This window comes from Triticum urartu, chromosome 4, assembly GCF_003073215.2.
Source record: "Triticum urartu cultivar G1812 chromosome 4, Tu2.1, whole genome shotgun sequence".
NCBI lineage: Eukaryota > Viridiplantae > Streptophyta > Magnoliopsida > Poales > Poaceae > Triticum > Triticum urartu.
In genome coordinates, this window is record NC_053025.1 from 332,250,766 (window position 1) to 332,263,773 (window position 13,008).

The following is a 13,008-nucleotide window of genomic DNA, read 5'->3' on the forward strand; positions in this document are numbered from 1 at the left end:
ACATCCACGTTGATGGAGACTTCAACCCACGAAGGGTAACGGTTGCGCGAGTCCACGGAGGGCTCCACCCACGAAGGGTAATGGTTGCGCGAGTCCACGGAGGGCTCCACCCACGAAGGGTCCACGAAGAACCAACCACCCACGAAGGGTCCACGAAGAAGCAACCTAGTAGACACCATGGCCATCGCCCATGAAGCACTTGCCTCACTAGCGGTAGATCTTCACGAAGTAGGCGATCTCCTTGCCCTTACAAACTCCTTGGTTCAACTCCACAATCTTGTCGGAGGCTCCCAAGTGACACCTAGCCAATCTAGGAGACACCACTCTCCAAGAAGTAACAAATGGGGTGTTGATGATGAACTCCTTGCTCTTGTGCTTCAAATGATAGTCTCCCCAACACTCAACTCTCTCTCATAGGATTTGGATTTTGTGGAAAGAAGATTTGACTGGAAAGCAACTTGGGGAAGGCTAGAGATCAAGATTCATATGGTAGGAATGGAATATCTTGGTCTCAACACATGAGTAGGTGGTTCTCTCTCAGAACATATGAGTTGGAATTGTGTATGTGTTCTGATGGCTCTCTCCACGAATGAAGAGGAGGTGGAGGGGTATATATAGCCTCCACACAAAATCCAACCGTTACACACAGTTTTCCAATCTCGGTGGGACCGAATCAACAAACTCGGTCGGACCGAAAAGGTAAACCTAGTGACCGTTAGAGATTTTCGGTGGGACTGACATGCAACTCGGTAGGACTGATATGGTTAGGGTTAGGGCATAACGTAATCTCGGTGAGACCGATTACACAAACTCGGTGAGACCGAGTTTGGTAATAAGCTAACCAGAGAGTTGGTCAGGCAAACTCGGTGGGACCGATTTGCTCTTTCGGTGAGACCGAAAAGTTACAAAAAGGAAACAAAGAGTTTACATTGCAATCTCGGTGGGACCGATTCGCTCTTTCGGTGAGACCGAAAAGTTACGAAAGGGAAACAGAGAGTTTGCAATCCCATCTCGGTGAGACCGAGATCCCTATCGGTAGAACCGAATTGCTAGGGTTTGGCAGTGGCTTATGACAAGTGAAACTCGATGGCGCCAGATAGAAAGAATCAGTAGGACTGAGTGTGGCTTAGGGTTTAGGTCATATGTGGATATGGGAAAGTAGTTGAGGGTTTTGGAGCATATCACTAAGCACATGAAGCAAGAGGCTCATTAAGCAACACCTCATCCCTCCTTGATAGTATTGGCTTTTCCTAAATACTCAATGTGATCTTGGATCACTAAAATATAAAATGAAGAGTCTTGAGCTTTTGAGCTTGAGCCAATCCTTTGTCCTTAGCATTTTGAGGGTTCCACTTTCACATCCATGCCATGCCAATCATTGAGCTTTCCTGAAATAGTCATCTTGGAATAGCATTAGCTCAATGAGCTATATGTTGTTATGAATTACCAAAACCACCTAGGGATAGTTGCACTTTCAATCTCCCCCTTTTTGGTAATTGATGACAACATATAGATCAAAGCTTCAACAAATGATAATAAGCATGAAATATATCGTCACTTTCAGAAGTATGTGACAAGTAAGAGCTCCCCCTAAATTTGTGCATATTTAAAATTTGCTTTGGACTGCAAATGCACAAAGAGTTAGAGTCATGGGTTACTCTTCCATGTCACATACATCTTGGTGGAGCGCTTAAAATGATAAGAATGAAATACATGCACTCATCACCAAGAATAGTGAATGATCACATAAGATAGATAAGATGATAATATTAAGAAAACATTAAGTGTAGCTTATGATCAAACACATGATCATCAATGTCTCACGAGAAATGACATAGTATCTCACACAAAAGCAAACAAAGTTCGAAAAACCACCAAATAAAACAAGAGAGAATAAAAGCAACACTCTCTCTCGAAGCCTATGATCTATACATTTTCTCCCCCTTTGGCAACAAATTACCAAAAAGTTCCTAGAAAATGCATAGTGCTAAGTCGACACTCAGGCTTGATCTTCAGGTGGTGGTGGAGTCCGGAGCACTCCAAGGACGAAGCCTTCTGTAGACGTGGTCGGAGTCGAGGTTGAAGTGGACGCTGGAGCTGGTGGAACTGAGGCTGTAGCTGGTGCAGACATGGTGGCTCTGGGGTCAGCAACTGGCACTGCAGACGACCTCGGACCTCGTGGCACTCTGGCAAAGGCATCAGTTGTAGTCTTGCCTCTCCTCTCCTGCATGTCATCCTGGAGCTGCTCCACTGCAGTCTGAATCTCTGTCACTTTGACATCCAAGTCATAGAACTTTTGTTCCATGATCCTCTCTAAGCTTGCCTGGTTCTGAGTTAGGGTGGCTAGTCCTTGCTCAATCCGCAGGCTGGATGCAATCAAGTAACCAAGCTGCTCTTGTTTGGTTTTGAGGAAATATTCAGATGCCTCCTCTTGAGTAGGCATCTTGGCAGCTTTCTCCTTCCTCGCCTTCTCCTTCTTGGCTTGTGCTTGGGAAGATGATGCCTCATTCTCAGTCATGACCACTTGATTATCTTCAAAGTCTGGACGGATGGGCAGGTGTTCCTTGTCCAATAAGTATATGCCCGTGCCCATCTTAGAGTTGATGAGCTCCTGAATCTATGGGGCATATCCACAGCTCCTCTTCTGGTCTGCTGCTGTCCTCTTGATTGTTTCAATCATAAGGCTCATGACTTTGAATTTCTGTGGCACGTCAAAGATATGAAGCAAGTTGATCGCGTGGCCCCTGATCATCTTGTGATCTCCAGACTTGGGCAATAGGGTGTGCCTAAGAATCCAGTTGATGGTTGGCAGCCCTGACAGAAGATAGTGTACTGAGCCAAACTTGAACGTATCAAGTGCTTCATTTGGAATCTCCTTGTACATGTTTGACATTGAGTTGTGGTCCATCTTCTTCTTGGCATAAATGTCCAAGTCATCGTCATGCTCTTCTGGGGCATTAATCAGCTGAGCCCATTCAGCAACTGTAGACTGGTACCTCATACCCTCTGACATCCATACAATCCTGCCATCTGGATAGAAATGGGCTGTGGAGTAGAACTGCATGATGAGTTCCTCATTCCACTTTGTGAGCTTCTGCCCAACAAAGTCCTCTACTCCACATGCCTTGAAGTTGTCCTACACTCCAGGGTGGTACTCTTCGTTGTCCTTGATGTATTGCCAATCAACCCATCTCATATCACAGACAATTGGCTTCTTGTCTAGCAGCACTGTCTCATAAAAGTCTTGCTGCTCCTTGGTGTGAAACCTGTAGTCAACTGCAGTCCTTCTCCTTGAAGCATACGGGTCTGCTTCTCTCCACTTCCGGAGCCCTGAATCTCTCCTGAGTTTCATATCCTCAGCCATAGGATGAGCATCGTTGTGGTCTGGGATCTTGGGCTTGAGCTTTCTAAGAACATTCTCTTCTTCTTCTGCAGCTTCAGGCACTGGGGCCTTGTTCTTCTCAGTAGCTGGGATGCTTCTTGTGTTCCTCTTTGGCTTTGGCTTTGGAGCTGGCTTGGCCTTGGAAGCAGCTGTCCCTGTTCTTATGGCATCACCCATCAGCTTGGGTGCCTTAGGTGCTGGTGCAGCTACCTCTTCTTCTTCCTCCTCATCTTCCATGATGGAAGCCTTGCCAAGCACTCTGGCTACAGTTTTCTTCACCCTTTCTTTCCTCTTCTTGCCTTCAGCAGCAACTGGCTCAATGGGAGTGGGCTTCTCAGTTGAAGCTCTAGCCTTTGACATAGGCTGCCTGCCTGCTGGCCTTTTGACCTTCATTCCTGGTTTTATGCCCTGTGCTGGCTCAACTCTCTTGGAAGTTGCTTCCTCTTTTGCCACATAATCCTCATCTTCTGAGTCTGAGGTTCTCTTCTTTCTCTGTCTTGTGGTAGCTTTAGGCAGATTGCTAGGGGTGCTCCTGCTGCCATCATCTGAGGAACTTGAGGGACTAGTGCCCTCACTCATCTGCACTTGCTGCTCTGACAAGTTCTGGCTATCACTTTGGTCTGACATGATGCAAACTCTGACTGCTGACCCTGTGAATAGGTTATAGATGAGATAGAGTGGATGAGCATCACAAAATGCAGAGATTTTTGCAAAAGAATAATTCAAAAACTTAGTTTTAGTTTCCCACTGAAAGCATCTCGGATCTACCGATTTCTAAACTCGGTGATACCGAAGCAGTTTAGGCACCTAAACTAGTGAACTCGGTCAGACCGAGTCACAGTTCGGTGGCACCGAGACTGCTAGGGTTTCACAGAGTTCCAAAATCGGTCACACCGATAAGTAATTCTCGGTCAGACCAAGTCTCACTTGTGCAATGGCATAAGCCAAATCGGTGGGACCGAGTTTTTCAACTCGGTGGGTCCGAGATGGTTTTGGCGGAAACCTAACCCTAAAATTTTCGAATTAAACCTAATCTACGAGTTCATTGACTGGATAGAAGTTTAACAAATGTGGCAAGAATCATGATGATCACAATGTGCTAAGAATCGGATTGGGGAATAGCACAAAGATCGAGTCCATACCCTAGTTCGGCAGAGACTCGCTACGGCGGCAACGGCGGGGTTGAATTTCCGTTGACGGCGACGGAGACCAGCGACTGGAGGCGGCTGGCGGCGAGGAGACGATCCGGAGACCAAGTTGGTAGAGCAGTCTATCGCGCGGGCGAAGGGGTTCGGAGAAATTTCCAAATTTTTGCCCGTGACTATATATAGCTCGACCCTGTCGGTGTGACTGAGTGGAACAACTCGGTGGCACCGAGATGCAAAACTGTATACAGTTGTTGCAACTCGGTGTGACCGAATGGTTCAAATCGGTTGCACCGAGATCGAAAACCTAGATCAACTTAATGATCTCGGTAGGACCGAAAGTAGGGTATCGGTCAGACCGAGAATCATAAAGAGGTTTTGGAAGTTTAAGTCTATGACAAATCGGGGACTCCGAGCGCTCCTCACACAGAGTGGTTCGAATCTGACTTGATCAAATTTTGTGATGTAGCATGAGTAGAGTTTGAGACGAGAAAAGCATAGATAGCTAGAGGAGGTTCTTAGGCATTCTTGTCCATCCACTTGGCAAAAGGAAATAAAACCAAACAATCAAAACAACAAGTGGATGTCCTCGAATGAGTAAAATATGCAACCAGCATGCTCACATAATAAGATGGCAAATGAAATATGTGACAAGGCATGCACAACCAATTCTAGCATCTATCAAGCAATTTGCGATGACAAGGTCATCTATATATGAGTATATTGACTTAGGAGTCAAGTGAGAACACTTGATCATAGGTCATACTCATCATTTAAGATCAAGTGGGGTTACCACTTTTACATAAAGCATTGTTGTGTTCACATCTTTAGAGTTGCTTTAGCTCAAGTCTTAGAGTAAAGCTCCCCCTAGATGTGATATCCCCCCTTAGAGGGATGAACTAACCTCGGGTTTTGTCGATGATGACTTCATGTAGATGTTGAAGATGTGGATGCTCAATGTTGATGTAGATCACTTGGAGCTATCCATTTGAGTGAATTGCACTTTCAATACCTACATGGGTTAGTCCCACAAGGAACAAACAAGGATATCCATAGACATAGAGTGATGCACACACAAGATGATGTCCATGAAAACTTTTAGGTTACCTTGTCCCTTGTCTTACCAACAAGAGGGTTTGTGACTCCTTGAACTAGTGCAAGATGTGGAAGTTGATTGCACTTGTTCTTGCCAAAATGATAAGAGTGAAATATGTTGGCGGAGTCACCCTCAAGAACTCTCTAGTTCTTCTTCTTGGATCCACACCATCTTGATGGGAATCCTTGGAGTTGTAGTTGTACTTGATGAAGTGGAACTTGAAGTAGTCTTGGGAATCCACTTGACTAAGGTCTTAGGAGCTTCTTCAAATGCATCAATTTCCTCTTGAAGCTTGTCCTTGCCTTTTTGCTTGTAGTCTTGTGGTGGAAGATCATCTTGAGCTTGTGTCCCCTTGAAAGAAGTATCATACTTCTCTTGTTGAGGAACAAACTTTGTCTTGGGGTATTGATCTTCTTCCCACTCAACTCCATTGGCATTGAACTTTCGTTCAAAACCAACACCTTGATTCTTCCGGTGCATTCCTTGCTTGCGCACAACTTCCTCGAATTGCTTACTCCCTGCAAGGCTTTTGTACACTCCTTTCTCTATAATTCCCTTCAATAAGCTATTTTCTTGCTCAAGTGTAACTTGGCTAAGAGAATCATTAGTGGAATCAAGAGAACTACTAGAAGCAACAATATTGGATTTAGCATGATCATTGTTACTGCTAGAGGAAGAATCTTTCTTGTTCTTGTTACTAGACTTGACTTGAGGCATGTAAGTGGATAAGAGTAAACGCTTGGCAATGTAAGAAGAACTTTTCTTGCGGAGATCATCATTGATTGCTTTTACGAACTCATGCTCTTGCTCAAGATTGAGCTTTTCAAAGCGTAATTTCTCATGAGCTCTTAAAAGTTCTCGATGATCTTCGAAGATAGTTTCATGAGCTAACTTAAGAGTGTTTAGTTCTTCAGTTAGAGCCTCAATCTTCTCCTTATCATTGTCATTCGTTTTATCTTGATTAGCATGATTAATTGACGTTTCATCATAGTATTCATCACTAGAGTTGTGAACAAGCAAATCATCACCTAACAAGTCATCTTCATCACTATTGAAATCAACATACTCGGGGTGTGTTACCTTAGGACCTTTGGCCATGAAGCATCTTCCAATTCCTTCATTTGGTGAGTCAAATATGTCGTAGGAGTTGGTTGACACAAGTGCTAGACCGGCAACACCTTCATCTTGAGTATCTTCGGAGTCGGAGTGATAACTTCTCTCGGAGTGGCTGTCGGAGTCGGATCCATATACCCATTCACCAACATGAGCTTCATGTCTTCGTTTTGTGTAGCTCCTTGATGATTTTTCCTTCCTTTCCGAATCCTTGCTTCTCCGTGAGTATCTTCGTTCATAACGATCATCTCTACTCCTTCTCTCTCTTGGTGGTGATTCTTTGCTTCTTCTTTTTGGAGAATCTTCTCTTCTCTTGTAGGGAGCCGTACACTCATTGGAATAGTGTCCGGGTCTTCCACAACTGTAGCAGTTTCGCTCTCGACTAGAAGATCTTTTGTCATTGTAGGACCTTGACTTGAAGCTTCTATCTTTGCTTCTACTCTTGTAGAACTTGTTGAAGTTCTTCACCATTAAGCTCAATTCTTCATTGAAGTTTTGTTTCTCACTTGATGATGTAGGGGCTTCACATGAGGCTTTGTAGGCACCACTTGATTTGTTGTGAAGTTCCTCTTTATCCTTAAGTGACATCTCATGAGCAACAATTCTTCCAATCACCTCCGTTGGCTTGAGATCTTTGTAATTGGGCATCATTTGGATCAATGTGCACACGGTATCATATTTTCCATCCAAGGCTCTTAGAATCTTTTTGATGATGAATCTATCGGTCATCTCTTCACTTCCTAAGCCGGCAATCTCATTTGTGATGAGAGCAAGCCTAGAGTACATTTCAGCAACACCTTCACCATCCTTCATTTTGAACTTGTCAAGTTGACTTTGAAGCACATCCAACTTGGATTCCTTGACGGAGTCGGTACCTTCATGCATATCAATCAAAGTGTCCCAAATGTCCTCTGCATTCTCAAGACGGCTGATTTTGTTGAATTCTTCGGGGCACAATCCGTTGAAGAGAATATCACAAGCTTGAGCATTGTATTGCAACATCTTCAACTCATCCGCGGTAGCTTCACGGTTTGGTTCTTTCCCATCAAAGAAGTCACCTTGCAAACCAACACACACGATAGCCCAAACGGCGGGGTTATGTCCAAGAATATGCATTTTCATTTTATGCTTCCAACTAGCAAAATTAGTACCATCAAAGTAAGGACCTCTACGGTGATAATTCCCCTCGCTAGACGCCATACTCTCCTAGGTTGTGAAACCAAGGCTATGACCACCAAAAGCTATGGAGATCAAAGCAAATGGAGACCAAAGCTCTGATACCACTGGTAGGATCGAAAGTATGTCTAGGGGGGGTGATTAGACTACTTGACCAAATAAAAACTTAACCTTTTCCCAATTTTAGTTCTTGGCAGATTTTAGCTATTGTAGGACAAGTCAAGCAATCATCACACAATTCAAGCAATCATGCAAAGAGTATATTGGCAGCGGAAAGTAAAGCATGCAACTTGCAAGAATGTAAAGGGAAGGGTTTGGAGAATTCAAACGCAATTGGAGACACGGATGTTTTTCCCGTGGTTCGGATAGGTGGTGCTATCCTACATCCACATTGATGGAGACTTCAACCCACGAAGGGTAACGGTTGCGCGAGTCCACGGAGGGCTCCACCCACGAAGGGTCCACGAAGAACCAACCACCCACGAAGGGTCCACGAAGAAGCAACCTTGTCTATCCCACCATGGCCATCGCCCACGAAGGACTTGCCTCACTAGCGGTAGATCTTCACGAAGTAGGCGATCTCCTTGCCCTTACGAACTCCTTGGTTCACCTCCACAATCTTGTCGGAGGCTCCCAAGTGACACCTAGCCAATCTAGGAGACACCACTCTCCAAGAAGTAACAAATGGTCTGTTGATGATGAACTCCTTGCTCTTGTGCTTCAAATGATAGTCTCCCCAACACTCAACTCTCTCTCATAGGATTTGGATTTTGTGGAAAGAAGATTTGAGTGGAAAGCAACTTGGGGAAGGCTAGAGATCAAGATTCATATGGTAGGAATGGAATATCTTGGTCTCAACACATGAGTAGGCGGTTCTCTCTCAGAACATATGAGTTGGAATTGTGTATGTGTTCTGATGGCTCTCTCCACGAATGAAGAGGAGGTGGAGGGGTATATATATAGCCTCCACACAAAATCCAACCGTTACACACAGTTTTCCAATCTCGGTGGGACCGAATCAACAAACTCGGTCGGACCGAAAAGGTAAACCTAGTGACGTTAGAGATTTTCGGTGGGACTGACATGCAACTCGGTAGGACCAATATGGTTAGGGATTGGGCATAACGTAATCTCGGTGAGACTGATTACACAAAAAATCTCTAACGGTCACTAGGTTTACCTTTTCGGTCCGGCCGAGTTTGTTGATTCGGTCCCACCGAGATTGGAAAACTGTGTGTAACGGTTGGATTTTGTTTTGTGTGGAGGCTATATATATACCCCTCCACCTCCTCTTCATTCGTGGAGAGAGCCATCAGAACACATACACAATTCCAACTCATATGTTCTGAGAGAGAACCGCCTACTCATGTGTTGAGACCAAGATATTCCACTCCTACCATATGAATCTTGATCTCTAGCCTTCCCCAAGTTGCTTTCCACTCAAATCTTCTTTCCACAAAATCCAAATCCTATGAGAGAGAGTTGAGGACCGATATGGTTAGGGATTGGGCATAACGTAATCTCGGTGAGACTGATTACACAAACTCGTAATCTCGGTGAGACCGAGTTTGGTAATAAGCTAACCAGAGAGTTGGTCAGGCAAACTCGGTGGGACCGATTTGCTCTTTCGATGAGACCGAAAAGTTACAAAAAGGAAACAAAGAGTTTACACTGCAATCTCGGTGGGACCGATTCGCTCTTTCGGTGAGACCGAAAAGTTACGAAAGGGAACCAGAGAGTTTGCAATCCCATCTCGGTGGGACCGATTCGCTCTTTTGGTGAGACCGAAAAGTTACGAAAGGGAACCAGAGAGTTTGCAATCCCATCTCGGTGAGACCGAGATCCCTATCGGTAGAACCGAATTGCTAGGGTTTGGCAGTGGCTTATGACAAGTGAAACTCGGTGGCGCCGGATAGAAAGAATCGGTAGGACCGAGTTTGGCTTAGGGTTTAGGTCATATGTGGATATGGGAAAGTAGTTGAGGGTTTTGGAGCATATCACTAAGCACATGAAGCAAGAGGCTCATTAAGCAACACCTCATCGCTCCTTGATAGTATTGGCTTTTCCTAAAGACTCAATGTGATCTTGGATCACTAAAATATAAAATGAAGAGTCTTGAGCTTTTGTGCTTGAGCCAATCCTTTGTCCTTAGCATTTTGAGGGTTCCACTTTCACATCCATGCCATGCCAATCATTGAGCTTTCCTGAAATAGTCATCTTGGAATAGCATTAGCTCAATGAGCTATATGTTGTTATGAATTACCAAAACCACCTAGGGATAGTTGCACTTTCAATCTCCCCCTTTTTGGTAATTGATGACAACATATAGATCAAAGCTTCGACAAATGATAATAAGCATGAAATATATCGTCGCTTTCAGAAGTATGTGACAAGTAAGAGCTCCCCCTAAATTTGTGCATATTTAAAATTTGCTTTGGACTGCAAATGCACAAAGAGTTAGAGTCATGGGTTACTCTTCCATGTCACATACATCTTGGTGGAGTGCTTAAAATGATAAAAATGAAATACATGCACTCATCACCAAGAATAGTGAATGATCACATAAGATAGATAAGATGATAATATTAAGCAAACATTAAGTGTAGCTTATGATCAAACACATGATCATCAATGTCTCACGAGCAATGACATAGTATCTCACACAAAAGCAAAAAAAGTTCGAAAAACCACCAAATAAAACAAGAGAGAATAAAAGCAACAGTCTCTCTCGAAGCCTATGATCTATACATTTTCTCCCCCTTTCGCAACAAGTTACCAAAAAGTTCCTAGAAAATGCATAGTGCTAAGTCGACACTCAGGCTTGATCTTCAGGTGGTGATGGAGTCCGGAGCACTCCAAGGACGAAGCCTTCTGTAGACGTGGTTGGAGTCGAGGCTGAAGTGGACGCTGGAGCTGGTGGAACTGAGACTGTAGCTGGTGCAGACGTGGTGGCTCTGGGGTCAGCAACTGGCACTGCAGACGACCTCGGACCTCGTGGCACTCTGGCAAAGGCATCAGTTGTAGTCTTGCCTCTCCTCTCCTGCATGTCATCCTGGAGCTGCTCCACTGCAGTCTGAATCTCTGTCACTTTGACATCCAAGTCATAGAACTTTTGTTCCATGATCCTCTCTAAGCTTGCCTGGTTCTGAGTTAGGGTGGCTAGTCCTTTCTCAATCCGCAGGGTGGATGCAATCAAGTAACCAAGCTGCTCTTGTTTGGTTTTCAGGAAATATTCACATGCCTCCTCTTGAGTAGGCATCTTGGCAGCTTTCTCCTTCCTCGCCTTCTCCTTCTTGGCTTGTGCTTGGGCAGATGATGGCTCATTCTCAGTCATGACCACTTGATTATCTTCAAAGTCTGGACGGATGGGCAGGTGTTCCTTGTCCAATAAGTATATGCCCGTGCCCATCTTAGAGTTGATGAGCTCCTGAATCTATGGGGCATATCCACAGCTCCTCTTCTGGTCTGCTGCTGTCCTCTTGATTGTTTCAATCATAAGGCTCATGACTTTGAATTTCTGTGGCACGTCAAAGATATGAAGCAAGTTGATCACGTGGCTCTCAAGGATGGGGCCCACTCTTGGCTCCTGAACCTGCAGCATGGCTCGATCTCCTCCTGGGACGAGATGCGCGACCGCTTCATCGCCAACTTCCAGGGCACTCGCGACCACCCACCGGCCGCGGGCGATCTGTGCCGCATCAAGCAACAGCCAGGAGAGACCCTCCAGAAGTACATCCAGTGCTTCAACAACACCCACCTCAAGATTCCCAAGGTCACGGACGAAGCCATCATCTCCGCGTTCTCAGATGGCGTCCGTGACGTCAAGATGAAGGAAGAGCTGGCTATCCACGAGGAGCTTTGCACATCTCAGGAGCTGTTCAACCTGGCGACCAAGTGCACGGGAGCTGAGGAGGGGCGCCTCTCTCTCCTTGAGCTGCCAGCTGTAGGAGTGGAGGAGAAGAAGGCCAAGGCCAAGGACGTGAAGCGCAAAGAGGCAGTGGTGCTCGCAGCGGAGCCCGATACCGAGCGAGGCAGAGATTAGCCCGAGTCATCCAAGAACGGTCGTCCGTTCTGCGCCTTCCACAACCTGAACACCCACAAGACCATCGACTGTCACGAGCTCAGAGCCATACGGGAAGGACGCTTCGGTCGACGCCCCGAGCGCAACGACCGGGGCTACAGCCGCGGAGGAGGACGCGGAGGCGGGCACTGGGACGACCGTGGCCCGCGCCAGGAGTGGCGTGACCGGCCTCGTGAGTACTGCTGGTAGGACCAACCTCGTGAGGGCGCTTGGAGGGACCCGCCTCATGAGGATCGCCCCCAGGGCAACGCCGGTCTTCCCCCGTTGCCGCCACCGAGAAGGAATGAAGACCACCACCAGGACGAGGGGGCTGGGGGCTTCCACGAGCCGCGTGTGATCGCTTGCATCTTGGGCGGTGCTCAGGCCCCAGCCTCTCAGTGCATCTTCAAACAGTTCGCTCACGAGATGAACACGACGCTCCCCAAGCTCGAGGCCATGCGCCCTCTCAGGCGGTTGCAATGCGCCATCACCTTCAACTCGGCCGATCATATCAAGTGTGCAGCCACTGCTGGCAGACTCCCTATACTGTGCTCCCAGTCATCAACAATGTGCAAGTCACCAAGACTCTCATCGACGGCGGTGGAGGGCTCAACATCCTATCCGTCGACACGTTCGACAACCTCTAAGTCCCCTATGAGCAGCTCCAGCCAACCAAGCCTTTCTCAGGAGTGACCGACGGTTCCACCACACCGATAGGGAAAGTCCGCCTGCCTGTCACCTTCAGGGAGCGCAAGAACTACCGCACCAAGCTCATCGACTTCGACGTCGCGCACATCCGCCTGCCGTACAATGCCATCCTCGGGTATCCAGCCCTGGCCAAGTTCATGGCAGTCACTCACCATGACTACAACATTCTCAAGATGCCAGGAAGCGGGGGAATCATCACGGTCCCATGTGAAGAAAGGGATGCGGTGCGCTCCCTTGAGCGCGCCTTCCAAGCCGCAGCAATCGATAACCCTGACAGCAGAAGTGAAGGCCATCCGGAGACCATCCCCAAGAAGTAGCTGTCGCGCTG